This window comes from Phalacrocorax carbo, chromosome 25, assembly GCF_963921805.1.
Source record: "Phalacrocorax carbo chromosome 25, bPhaCar2.1, whole genome shotgun sequence".
NCBI lineage: Eukaryota > Metazoa > Chordata > Aves > Suliformes > Phalacrocoracidae > Phalacrocorax > Phalacrocorax carbo.
This window is the reverse complement of record NC_087537.1, coordinates 1,408,081-1,418,865: the sequence shown is the minus strand read 5'-3', so window position 1 is coordinate 1,418,865 and position 10,785 is coordinate 1,408,081. Positions and strand designations below refer to the sequence as shown.

General features: G+C 55.9%; 1 long non-coding RNA gene across 1 annotated transcript; it reads left to right on the top strand.

Moving 5' to 3' along the window:
* Positions 1-6,183: 6,183 nt before the first annotated feature.
* On the top strand, positions 6,184-10,423 carry LOC135317371 (uncharacterized). Its single transcript, XR_010376338.1, has 3 exons — positions 6,184-6,304; positions 6,425-6,501; positions 9,708-10,423. It is a non-coding gene; the product is annotated as an uncharacterized LOC135317371 (long non-coding RNA).
* The last annotated feature ends 362 nt before the right edge of the window (positions 10,424-10,785 follow it).

Below are 10,785 nucleotides of genomic sequence, written 5' to 3'. Positions count from 1 at the left end.
GGCTCAAGGGTTTCTTCCAGTTTCAGTGGGCACAGAGCCACGCCGCAACCTTTAAAATCATATATCCGAAATACCCTTTCTCGAGGCAACTGCCTGCTCTGCTGCCCGTAAATGCTTTTGGCTTACCACAACATCGCCCCACTGCTAAGGGACGGTTAGAAAGGTCCGATTTTATCAGGAAATACACCATCCCTTCCTTTAAATTCCTTGATCTCACTTTACAATCCTGTCCTTGCATCCCTGGGTAAACAGTGTCTCACACTGCCGGCACAGCCCCTTTCCTTCTGTACGGCTGTGGGATTGCAGTGGGGAGTCACCTCCCGGCAGCTTTCCTTCCCCTGGCTGGTAAAATTCACCACGGATGAGGTACTTGACAAACGGCATTTATAACCTGGAGGACGTTCGCTATCGCACACACACATCACCAATGCGAGATGCCAGCTGGAGGGAGCAGATGGGGAACCACAATCTCTGTTAGGTCCCTCGAGCTGAGCATCTTCTCTCTCACGGGATGCTCGGGCGGTTATAGGGGACTGCGCTGATTGCAGCAGCTACAGACAGCGTAGGAAGGGAAAGCGCCTGGGCTGTGGGGGAGAGGAAGGGTTTTGGCAGTGGAAAAAGGTGCCTTTACACTCCGGTCCCCTCCTCTGCAGCTTGCGCTCAGAGCACGCCCGGCTTTGCCGGCGTTTGCAACCCTTTGTCAGCAGGTTAAACCGCGTCGTCAGGGCCGGGCATCTCCTCTGGGGAAACGGCTCGCAGGTGAGCACCTCCAGGGGTGCCGGACCGCCCCGTCCCGCTGCCCTCGCTCCGGCACACAGCTGGTTCAGGCCTCATCTGAAGGAAGGTGGTGATCAGATCAAAGGTGACTGCGGTGCTGGGCTGGCCTCCGCCAAAGAAGGCGCTTCCATCGCACTGACATCTTTCGCTAACACTAACTTCCTCAGCAATACATAAATAAATGCAAAGCTGTTTGCTGTGTGTTAACATCCCATCCCATTTGCCCCAGGCTTGAAGAGGCCTCTCTGTCCCAGAGTGATGCAATTCTTTTTCAGTGGGTATTGGATTGTTACTGCTCCTGGCACTTACAAAGCCAAATTGAAATCCTGTGTTGCTTTTTTAATGTTGCTTCCAATCTGCAGCACAGACATTCACGTCTCAGTGCTTTTCCATTTGCATTGTGTAAGGACTCGGAGATCTCCTGGAGGGGCCAGTTGCTATAGAAAAAGGCTTGTTTGTTGCAGTGCTGTCAAACTCCTCCCCGAACGCTGGAGCAAACACGAGCGCAGGGATATTGCAAGACCCCTCAGAAAAAGAACACCATTTTCCTTTGGCTTTGACTTTGCTGGCTTTGCAGTGAAGCCAAGATGTTCGGTGGCTCTTTTGCCAAGCCATTACATCTTCTCTGTGCTCCCTGCATGCGTGGAAGAATAACGGGAAAAAATTAATGAGGTGGACAGAGGGCTTGTCAACAGAGCAGGGTATTTTGCCCTGCCCCGGTGGATCACTAACCACCCCTCGTGTTGCACAGGTGTAAAAATCTGCTCGCGTAAGGGCTCTGTTATCCCAGCCACAACCCCGGTTAAGCTGAATTTACTGAGGATGTTTCGTATTAAAGCAGCAACGCCTGTGAGAACCACACGCCCGTCAACTGCGCGGGTGTACTTACACCGAAGTGAAAAATCCCACCACGAACAAGCCTCTGCGTCATCCCGGATTTTCCCACCCTGAAGGCTCCAAACATCATTAGCAAACGACGTCTCCCTAGACTCTGTAAATAGTTATATAGTCACGCAGGTGGGTAAGACCACGGCAATAACGCAACTGCTCCAAGGTGGGACGGGGTAGGTGGCTAGCGGCCAGTAAATGCCACTTTTTTGTCCCCGGGAGGGCAGAGGGAAAGCAGGGGGAGTGGGAGCCTGGCTGAGGGACGCACGCTGGTCCCAGCTGGTAGCTGGAGATGGCCGAGGGAAAACGAAGCGGCCGAGGGACTGGCTGGAGGAGACCCTTCCTCCCAGGCCCTCTGCAGCCCGTCGTCGACGGCTGCTGGCTCGGGGCACGATCACCGGCAAAGCAGAGCCGTGCCAGTAACAGCAGGATGTTGCAGAGGCTGTTTGCAGAACCTTCCCAACAGAAGCAGGCTGCAAAAACAAAGACCGAGAACTTACTGCAAGAACAAGAGAGGCAGACAGCCATATAGCCAGGATCACGTGGGTTTCGTGAATGCATGGATTTCTTCATTTCCAAATCCAGGAAATTGTTTCTGGAACTTGAGCAAAACAAACACACAGATATCAATGAGCCGACCCAACATAAAAGAGCGTTTTCCGAGGAACAAATATTGGTGGTGAATAAGACTTGGGAGTGCTTCCCTGGAATGCACCTGTGCAAATGAGGAGAAAAGGTTAAAAAATCTCTCGATGTGTAACCTCTGTTTGGAACCGAAGATTCATTTCTTGCGTAACTGGAGGGAAGCCACGGAGTGCCTCTGGGGGCTGCGGGCCGGGGCAGCTGGCGAGGCGGGGGAGGCCTTGGGCTGACATGTTCAGGTCACGCGGAAGGGCTGGAACAAGGGACTGTCCTCGAGGTTCTTCTTCACCCTGAGGAAGCCCCTCGGCAGCATCAGTGGCAGAATCCTCTGCGACCATGTCTGCTGGTAGCTCCTCTGCCTCTTTTCTTAACTAAAACAGACCTGAATGTGCAGAGCAGGTTTCTCGGAGCACGGCCCTACCCAAGACGTGCTCATAAAAGACAAAGTATTAATCTGACAGCTAAAAAAGAATAAATAAAATTTGTGAGCTGGCCCAAGCAGCTGCTCTGCCCAATTGTTCTTCAGGAATGCTCTGGCCTGTATCCTGCGTTACGTGCTGAGACCACCTCCCTGTCACCGCTGGCTCCAGAAAACCTTGCACGTCTGGCACGTGAGAAGGGAAGTGCCACCATGCCCAGCCCATCAGAAATGATGGGGGAATTTGACCGAGAAATGAATCTGGGCAGGAAGCAGACTGCTGCAATCTTCTCCCTCCTCCTCCTCACCCCTCCAGCCTTCCTCCCCTCCTCTGGGGCCTTCAGGAATGAAGAAAACATGATAAGTGCTGAAACACCTATCTGGAAAAGCCACAGAGGGCTATGACCTTCCTAGGCTTGATGGCACAACTGTTACAGACAGAGCAAGTCCAGGCAGCTCCCAGGGAAACCTCTGAGGGAAGCCTGACCTGCTTTGTACTTACTGGGCTCCGACCAGGCTGCCAAGTGCCACGGGGCAGGGGAGAGGACCACCAGTTCCCACCGAGGCCTGGAACTGGGTCCTGCTGCCACCTCCAGACACCCCCCAGAGACACCCCGAGCTGAGCCAGCCCCTTCCTTCGGCGTGGGAGCACGTGGGCACAGCATCTAGCGCCGCTCGGCAACGCCGAGCCTGAAGCGCTCAACAGCGTTGGTGATGGTGTGAGGTGCCCGGCGGAGGGGACTCGAGGACGGACGGATGCTGGGTACGCGCCGGGGCAGGAGGCAGCCCTTCACACCTCCGCTAACCCCGTTACTAGAGGGCTCGTTTCAACAGCCACAGCCACGTGCGTGCTGCAGAGACCTCACCACTTCCGAGGCTTCCGCCAGGTGAGTCACCCTTCTTCTTGGAACAACAAACCGCATTTACTCATAACAGCGATGAGGCCCTTCGGTTCCCCCGAGGGGATGTTAATCAGCCTCCTCTTACTGAAAAAGGACCTTTTGTGTTCTAGATCTGACAGCGAGACTTTCATAGACTGAAAGCGCAAGCCTCCGCAGAGGCCACGCCATGCCCGGGAGCATCTGTGAGAGTCAGAGACAGCCACGAGCCGGGCGAGGGAAAGGACCAGCTCCCTCCGTCCCGCACACGCGGCGGGGGCCGGCTGGCGTGCCCCGAGCCAACAGATGTGTCTGTGCAGGATGGAATCGAAAAGCAACTGCTACAGCCCGGAGCATGCCAGAGGGGCGGGTTGGGTTGCAGCAGAGCTCCCCGTATCTGTCTGTACATGCCGGGTGGTGTGAGGACTTCAGCAGCCAGCGAGGGGAAAACCACTGACGTCAATGAAATAGGATGAGGTCCTGCCGCTGCCCTGCACGGGCAAAGCTGAGGCGGCAGCACCGGGTGGCTCCTACAGCCTCCCTCAAGGAATTACCTTGCTTTGGAGGTGGAGCGCTGAGAAAAAGCCTTTTTTGGCCAGCGCTGTGTGACACTGGGAGTTTACCATGTGCGGACAAGCTACGGACAAGCCCTAAGGAAGGCTGGCATCTAGAGGCCCCCTGCCCCAAAGGGCACTGAGGATGTTGTACAGGCATCCCTTGGCACATAACCGGGTCTCCTGAGCCACGGTCACCCAGGATGCGCACCTCTGATTTCTCTGGGCTGTTTTCTCAGAGGTCGGGGATATTAAAGCCAGCAAAAGAGCACAGCTCTCCGCAGCGTGCATCTGCGGCTTGCATTTTGCCCTCAAAATTGCAAACTTTGAGAATGGATTCTTCTTTTCTTAAGAGCAAGCCCTTCCCCTGAGGCAGCTTTTGACTAACCATTGCCAGTGAGGAAACCTCGCGTGGGGAGTTAATGCCTCTCTGATGCTGTGGTGGGTGACGCTGCAGGAGGGCAGCAGCGGGCAGCAGGTCGTGCCACGCAGTAGCACCCATCGTCAGAAGCTGAGATGTCAGGGTCCAAAACTTCCCTTAGAAATGCTTCTAGGCTCGCCCTGGATACAACTGTGAACAATCCCACATCGATGTGAGACATCGAATGATTCATGGAGCCACGTGGCTCTCCACCAGAGACGTATTTTAGCCTGTGCCAAGCGACACCATCACCTTGCAGCTAGTCATCACACTCGTGTTGGCCCCGGAGGCCATCTCTGTCAGCAGAGTCCTAGCGGCCCCTCAGCTGGGTTGCCTGAGGGGGTTCTGCAAGCTGGGGTTCCCAGGTACCAGAGGATCTTCCCAGCACTTGTGCTAGACACCTCACATTACCTCAACAAGCACAGCACGGCGCAAAGGCAGGAGAGCATGGGCTAACAGAAGACCTTCCAGTCCAGGTGTGGAACCATAACATCGTGTTTCCAGAGGAGCAGCGACGCTCCCTCCTTCCTTGCTGCTACACCCGAGTCTCTGGGAGTCTGTTTCTCTACCCACTAGTCCCCACGCGCTGCCTCAGGCTTTGCTCCCAGCCAGCCGGAGCCAGGACGTGGATGGACACCTCCAAGGAGCACGTCAGCGATGGTTCAGTAGGCACTTCCACAGTCCTTCTATACGTGATCAGCAACACAGCGCTGTGGAAAAAACCCGCGCTTGGAGCCATTCCAGTAACTATCAATGCTAAATCCCAGGGTTTTTCAGAGGAGACTGTCCTGGTCACTCCCAGGCTGAGCTGCCTGGCAGCAGGACTCACCCTGCCCCAGTTAGCCAGAAGCAGTTTCATCATTAAAAACAGGAGCTGGTTCAAAGTCTCAGCTGGCTGCTGGCTGGCCCAGCGGGAGCTGCAGTGCTGGGTGAAGCCTGCAGCGCTTCTCAGCATGCAGGGGCTCTCTTGGAGGAGAAATCCTGCAGATGTTTGTGTTTATGTGTGCCCAAAGATACAGAGCAAGACCCTAAGGACTTTGTTTCCCCTTTGGTGCAAAATCCCCAACCATCTAAAAGAAACTTTTCAGTTTGGAAGAGAGTCTCTTTGGGAGGGACCCCACTGAGCTCCTCTCACCCGCGCACCCCGACTGCTGGCATTTAGGCACTGGCCGGGATCGTGGCCTTCTCAAACACCGGCAGAAGCTGGTGATACCTCTGCCCCCTGCCAGACCTGCAGGTAACCCACCGGTGGGCACGAGCCACCGGAGGAACCAGCGCGTGGCCAGCCGCGAGGGATCCCCCACACTTGCGCAGGGCGAAATCCTGCGGTCGCTTTGGTTGGGCTTAGAGTCAACAGCTCACGCGCCGTGGGTAGTTACACACAAGGTCTCGGGAAAGACAACTTGTTGGGCTGTTCCCCCTGTAAGTGCTGTAAAGAAATCCAGTGCGGTGGCCCCTAAACCCAGAGGGCAGCTGGGCTTACAGCACGGGCGCGCTGTGCGCAAAGCCCGCGGGTGCTGCGCAGAGCGGAGCTGAGGGCATCGCACCTCTCCGCGTGCGTGCTTGCTTGTGCTCCAGTGACCTCTCAGCAGCGGCGTTTCTGCACACGCTGACAGCGCTGCAAGAGAAGAGACGTTAACCTCTGAGCTACAGCTGTTGACAGCTTTCAACTAGTTAATCATGGAACAGTTTTCTTCTCAGGGCGAGATTTGCCTGAGGTTTCATGGTGGGTGCAAGAAGAAAAGGAAATGCAACCCAGCTCTTCCCACTGTCCCTGACCGCTGGACTATCCTTCCTACGTCAGAGCTGCATTTTAAACTCATGCCACCAATTTTCCCTTTTCCAGGAATGAGACTCCTGCAACCCCAGGGCACGGAACCGTGAAATGGCTTTTGTCTTGCAGCTGGCGTCTTCGTTATCAAGGTGAAGTCAATGAGAACAATTGCTTTCCACACTTGCTTTTCCTCTCTGTAATCAGCATTGTTTGCTCATGCTGCAATGCCCCAAGCCAGCAACTGATAGGGATTGGTAATTTAGGTGAATTGCACCCATACTTGTTCAACGGAAAAACCTGTATACCCTACTGGAATAGGGGCAGGAGATGATTCTGGGCACAGTCAGCAATGTTAATTACAGCTCTTATTGTTAATAGCAGGGGTGAGTAGGAATGAAACAAGGTACGGCACAGGAAGGGGAAAGGTAGAGCCAAAGTGTATCGAGGGCCCCAGATGGGTGCAGCAGCAAAGGGCTGGAGAAGAATAGGCTGATTATTGTGGGTTTACTGGGAAAAAGGGGACAAGGATGGTGAGATAGGTAAGAATCACCTGGAGCCAGAGGGCTGCCAGGGGCTGAGTGGGACAGGGCTGTGCTGAGGGCGTGCAGCTACCTCTCTGCAGCTGTGCACAGATTGGCACGTGCTTGTTTCCAACGCACAATGGCTAAAATCCACTGAAATCTGCAGCAGCCTTTGAGGGCCTGAGGATCAAGCACTCTCTCCGCAGCTGTTCCCAGATCTCCCCTGGCAGAAGAGTTGGGATGTGCTCTCGGGATCTGTTTTCCACATCGAGCCACGTGCTGGCCAGGCACAAAGCGCTCAGGTGCTACTTGGAAAGTGGCATCTTGCCCTTGGATCCCTCGTAGCCTGGGCATGTATCGCTGCATCGGGACCTCACAAGGTGCTCACTTCGCCTTCGTCTGCAGCCCCGGGAAGCAGCCGGACTGCCGGGGTGGGCTTCTGTGCGGCTCACATTCCAGGGGACCCAGAGACAATGAAGCCATGGTTTGACCGATTATAAGCATTGCAAAGGGCTGACTCACAGCTGCTGACACTTGTCACACTGAAAGGATTTTGGTATCTATGGAAGGCTGTTGACATCCGCAGTGCAGGGTATAGCAGGGCCAAATGCTCTGCGTGCTTTCTCCACGTCTCAGTCCTGGCCAGCAGCGCCCTTGCCCGACTGGTGCTGAGGCCGCGGGGCTCCTGGACCAGAAAGGCACCTGCCCCGCTCTGCCCGTGGTCCCCCCGTGGGCTCCGGGCCAGGCCGTTTCTCAGCGAAAGAGGCATCTCTTTGTCCTGGCCAGAGCCCTCAGTTCGAGTCCCATCCATTCCTGACCCACATCGTTGTGCAATACTTCCTTTTCAGGCTTTGCCCTTGCCTCAGGGGTGCAAAGGGCTCTTCGGCTGGGATGGGAGGCCATGGTAGTCATAACTGGAGAGCACAGAGGGCTCACAGCAAAGCACTAGTGCCCCTGAACCCCCCTCAGTGGGGCAAGCAAATGCCCGTCAGGCACCACTTCATTAAAAACCTCTTGGTTTCGATGTCGAGAAACCCATTGCTCCTTCTCTACCAAGTCCTTGCCTCTGCTATTGTCCAAGTCTGCAGGAAAAGGAAGAAGAGGCCCCTGCGGTTCCTTCCTGCGCGGAGGCCGGGCTGCCTGCGGGCAGGGCAGGTTCGGTGCGGCGGCTCCGTGCGTGCCTGGCTCCTCTCCACACCGGAGCTCTGCTGCAAAGGGGCTCCAGCCTCCGGGACTGCCACGACAACACCTTTCAGCAGCGCTAAATTCACTGCAAGGCTAATGGAAGCCGCTAATGGACTCTAATGGAGTTGTGGCGACTCTCCTGGGAGGCAGACAAGCTGTCCTGAGGAGAGAAAAAGCGGTGAGCAGATCGCTAGCACTTCCATGGTTGGTCTGGCTGTCACTCTCAGGCACCCCCTGGGGCCACGGCTTCGACAAATTATAACGGAGAAAGATTTGCAAGTGCAGGCAAAGCCACCAAGGCGGGATGGGAAATCCGGGTGTCGGTGCCACCACTTTGCAGGACTTGGGGTATCTCGCGCTCCACCTCGCTGGCATCCCGATTCTGCCAGGTAACACCGCCCTCTTCCTCGGCAAAGGCGCTCTTTGGTGCGACCCCCTGCTGAAGACGGATCCTGGCAGCAGGGATGGGCCTGACCCACGTGCCAGGCATGACAAGCCAGCCTCTTTTTTTTTTTGCCATTGGGAATATTGAGCGCTTTTCTCACGACACTGACAAAAACGTGTCATGGGAAAACAGAACAAACCAAAACGAGATGGTCAGCATTTACGAGAACAAGATGGCTTGCCTCTGCTTTTGTTTGTGTCCCTGCATGTTTGTGAATTAGCACTTGCTGGCTTGCCCGTGCTCTCCCGCTGCTGCCCCTAACTGTGGGTAACCCACGAGGATACAGCTCACCAGCCGCAGCACGAGGGAAGGATCAGCTCCCAGACCTCGGCCAAGAAACAAACGACTCCAAACTACAGCGCCCTGCCCGTGCAGTGCAGGCAGGCCACGGTCTATTCATTGATTCATTTCAATACCCGAAGCGCTGCATTTCTGCTTCCTTCCCTGTCAGTTCAAGTGCCACGGCTCCGTGCTGCAGTTCTGCGGCAGCAAAACAGGCACGAGAATGAGCTCACGGCATCGGAAATCCATGCCCAGCTCCAGGCTCTGCTCACGCTCCCGAGTATCACCTCGGACGTATTTCTCTCGCTCTGTAACGCGCACCTAGAGCTCGGCTCTCATTTCCAAAGGGCCTTGAGATCCTCAAGAGCTACCAGGGAAATGTAAAGCGTGGCTCTCCCACCTTGTTTCCTAGCTGGGCTTTCCCACCACGTTGTTCACGGTTTGCAGAAATGGAAACCATGCCTCAGCGGCCGCTGACGGGACAGAGGGAGCCAGGATTTATATGGTGCAAGTCTGCGTTTAAAAGAGAAGACGCCGGCTGCTGCCAAGAATGTGTTGTTTCTGGATTTCTTGGGCATTATCTGACTCCCTGCAGCAGCAGTGAGACGGGAGGTTGTAACAGCGGCCGCTTGGGAGGCACGAGGACGTTCAAGCATCAAACCGAGCTTTTAGGCCCTTTAAAAAACCACGAAGGGCACCGTGCTGTTCCACTTAAACCAGAATAACATGACACACAGCTCCGAGAAAGATTTAGAAGCTTTTTTTGGGAAATAATACAGGGAAGAAAACACATAAACGACTAATTAGAGCTTGATCTCTCTGGCAGGCTGCAGCTCCCTCATCTCTCTGCCGGGCTCGGCTTCCCAGCAGACCTATTCTGCAATAGCAGATTGATTTCATTTGCCCTTTGTGCTCATTTTAGGTCTACCGCGGGTCCAGGGGTGCGAGAAATGCGGTGATCTCCTGTTGCCCTCCAGTGGCAGCGGCTCACAGCAGAGCCAGCGCGGAGCAGAGCCCTCGGGAATTGCTTCTCACCTGGCCGGCCTGGATAAGGCGGGGATTTCCCGCTGGTGTTTAATACGCAGCTAACGAGCCCGTGGCTAACGAACGCGTGGCTACCCAACGCGTGGCGAACCAACACACAGCCCACCAACCCACGGCTAACCCACCCCAAGCGAGTGCCGGCGCCGACGCGCTCTCACCCCGCTCCCCCGGCGCCGGAGGCGGCCGCCCGCGACCCCAGCTCTGCTCCATCGCGCCTCCTCCCGCGGCTCCGCGCCTGCCCTTCACCAGTTCCCATTTTGGAGTGGGAATACCCAGATTTTTTAAGGCTCTTTCTTCTATTTCTCTTTCAGATTCTTTCTAGGTAGGCCCAGGCAATCAGTACAGCTCTTGGATGGCAACATTTTTCCTATTTATTTGCGCCGTGCCTCCCTCCAACGCACGGCGCCTATCGCACCGTCGGGCACCGCCAGCACAGCCGGGTGCAACTCTTCCCGCTGGCGCTTCCCTCGGCACTGCCGAAGCCCAGCTTAGAGCTTCCCATTAACACACCGGGCCACAAGACTTTCCTTTTTAATGATAAACTCTCTCGTGTACTTCCTCAGAGACGATAAAGACCTCCTCGATCAAATCTCACTTGGCAGCCCTGTTTATTACACTGACCCCTGTGACCCGATACACAGTTCATCACCGCGCCCTCGCCGCTTCGGGCTGCCCAGGCAGGCAGTGTCTGCGGGACTTTCCCCCGAGGAAGGCCGCCAGCACCGCCGCAGACCCCGCGTTCCCATCGCCAACCCCATTTTCTTTCACGACTGAAGTGTTTTTGCGGTTCCCCCCCGTGACCGCGCTGCCTGGAACCCTCTGGCACCCCCCTGGGCCCGGCCCAGACACCCTCAGCAGGGAAGGGGAACCACGGCAGGTGCAGCAGCAACCGCCGGCAGCCCTGCGCGCCCAGAGGCCCCCCGCACCCCCGAGGGCTGCCCGTGCAGCCCCCCCCC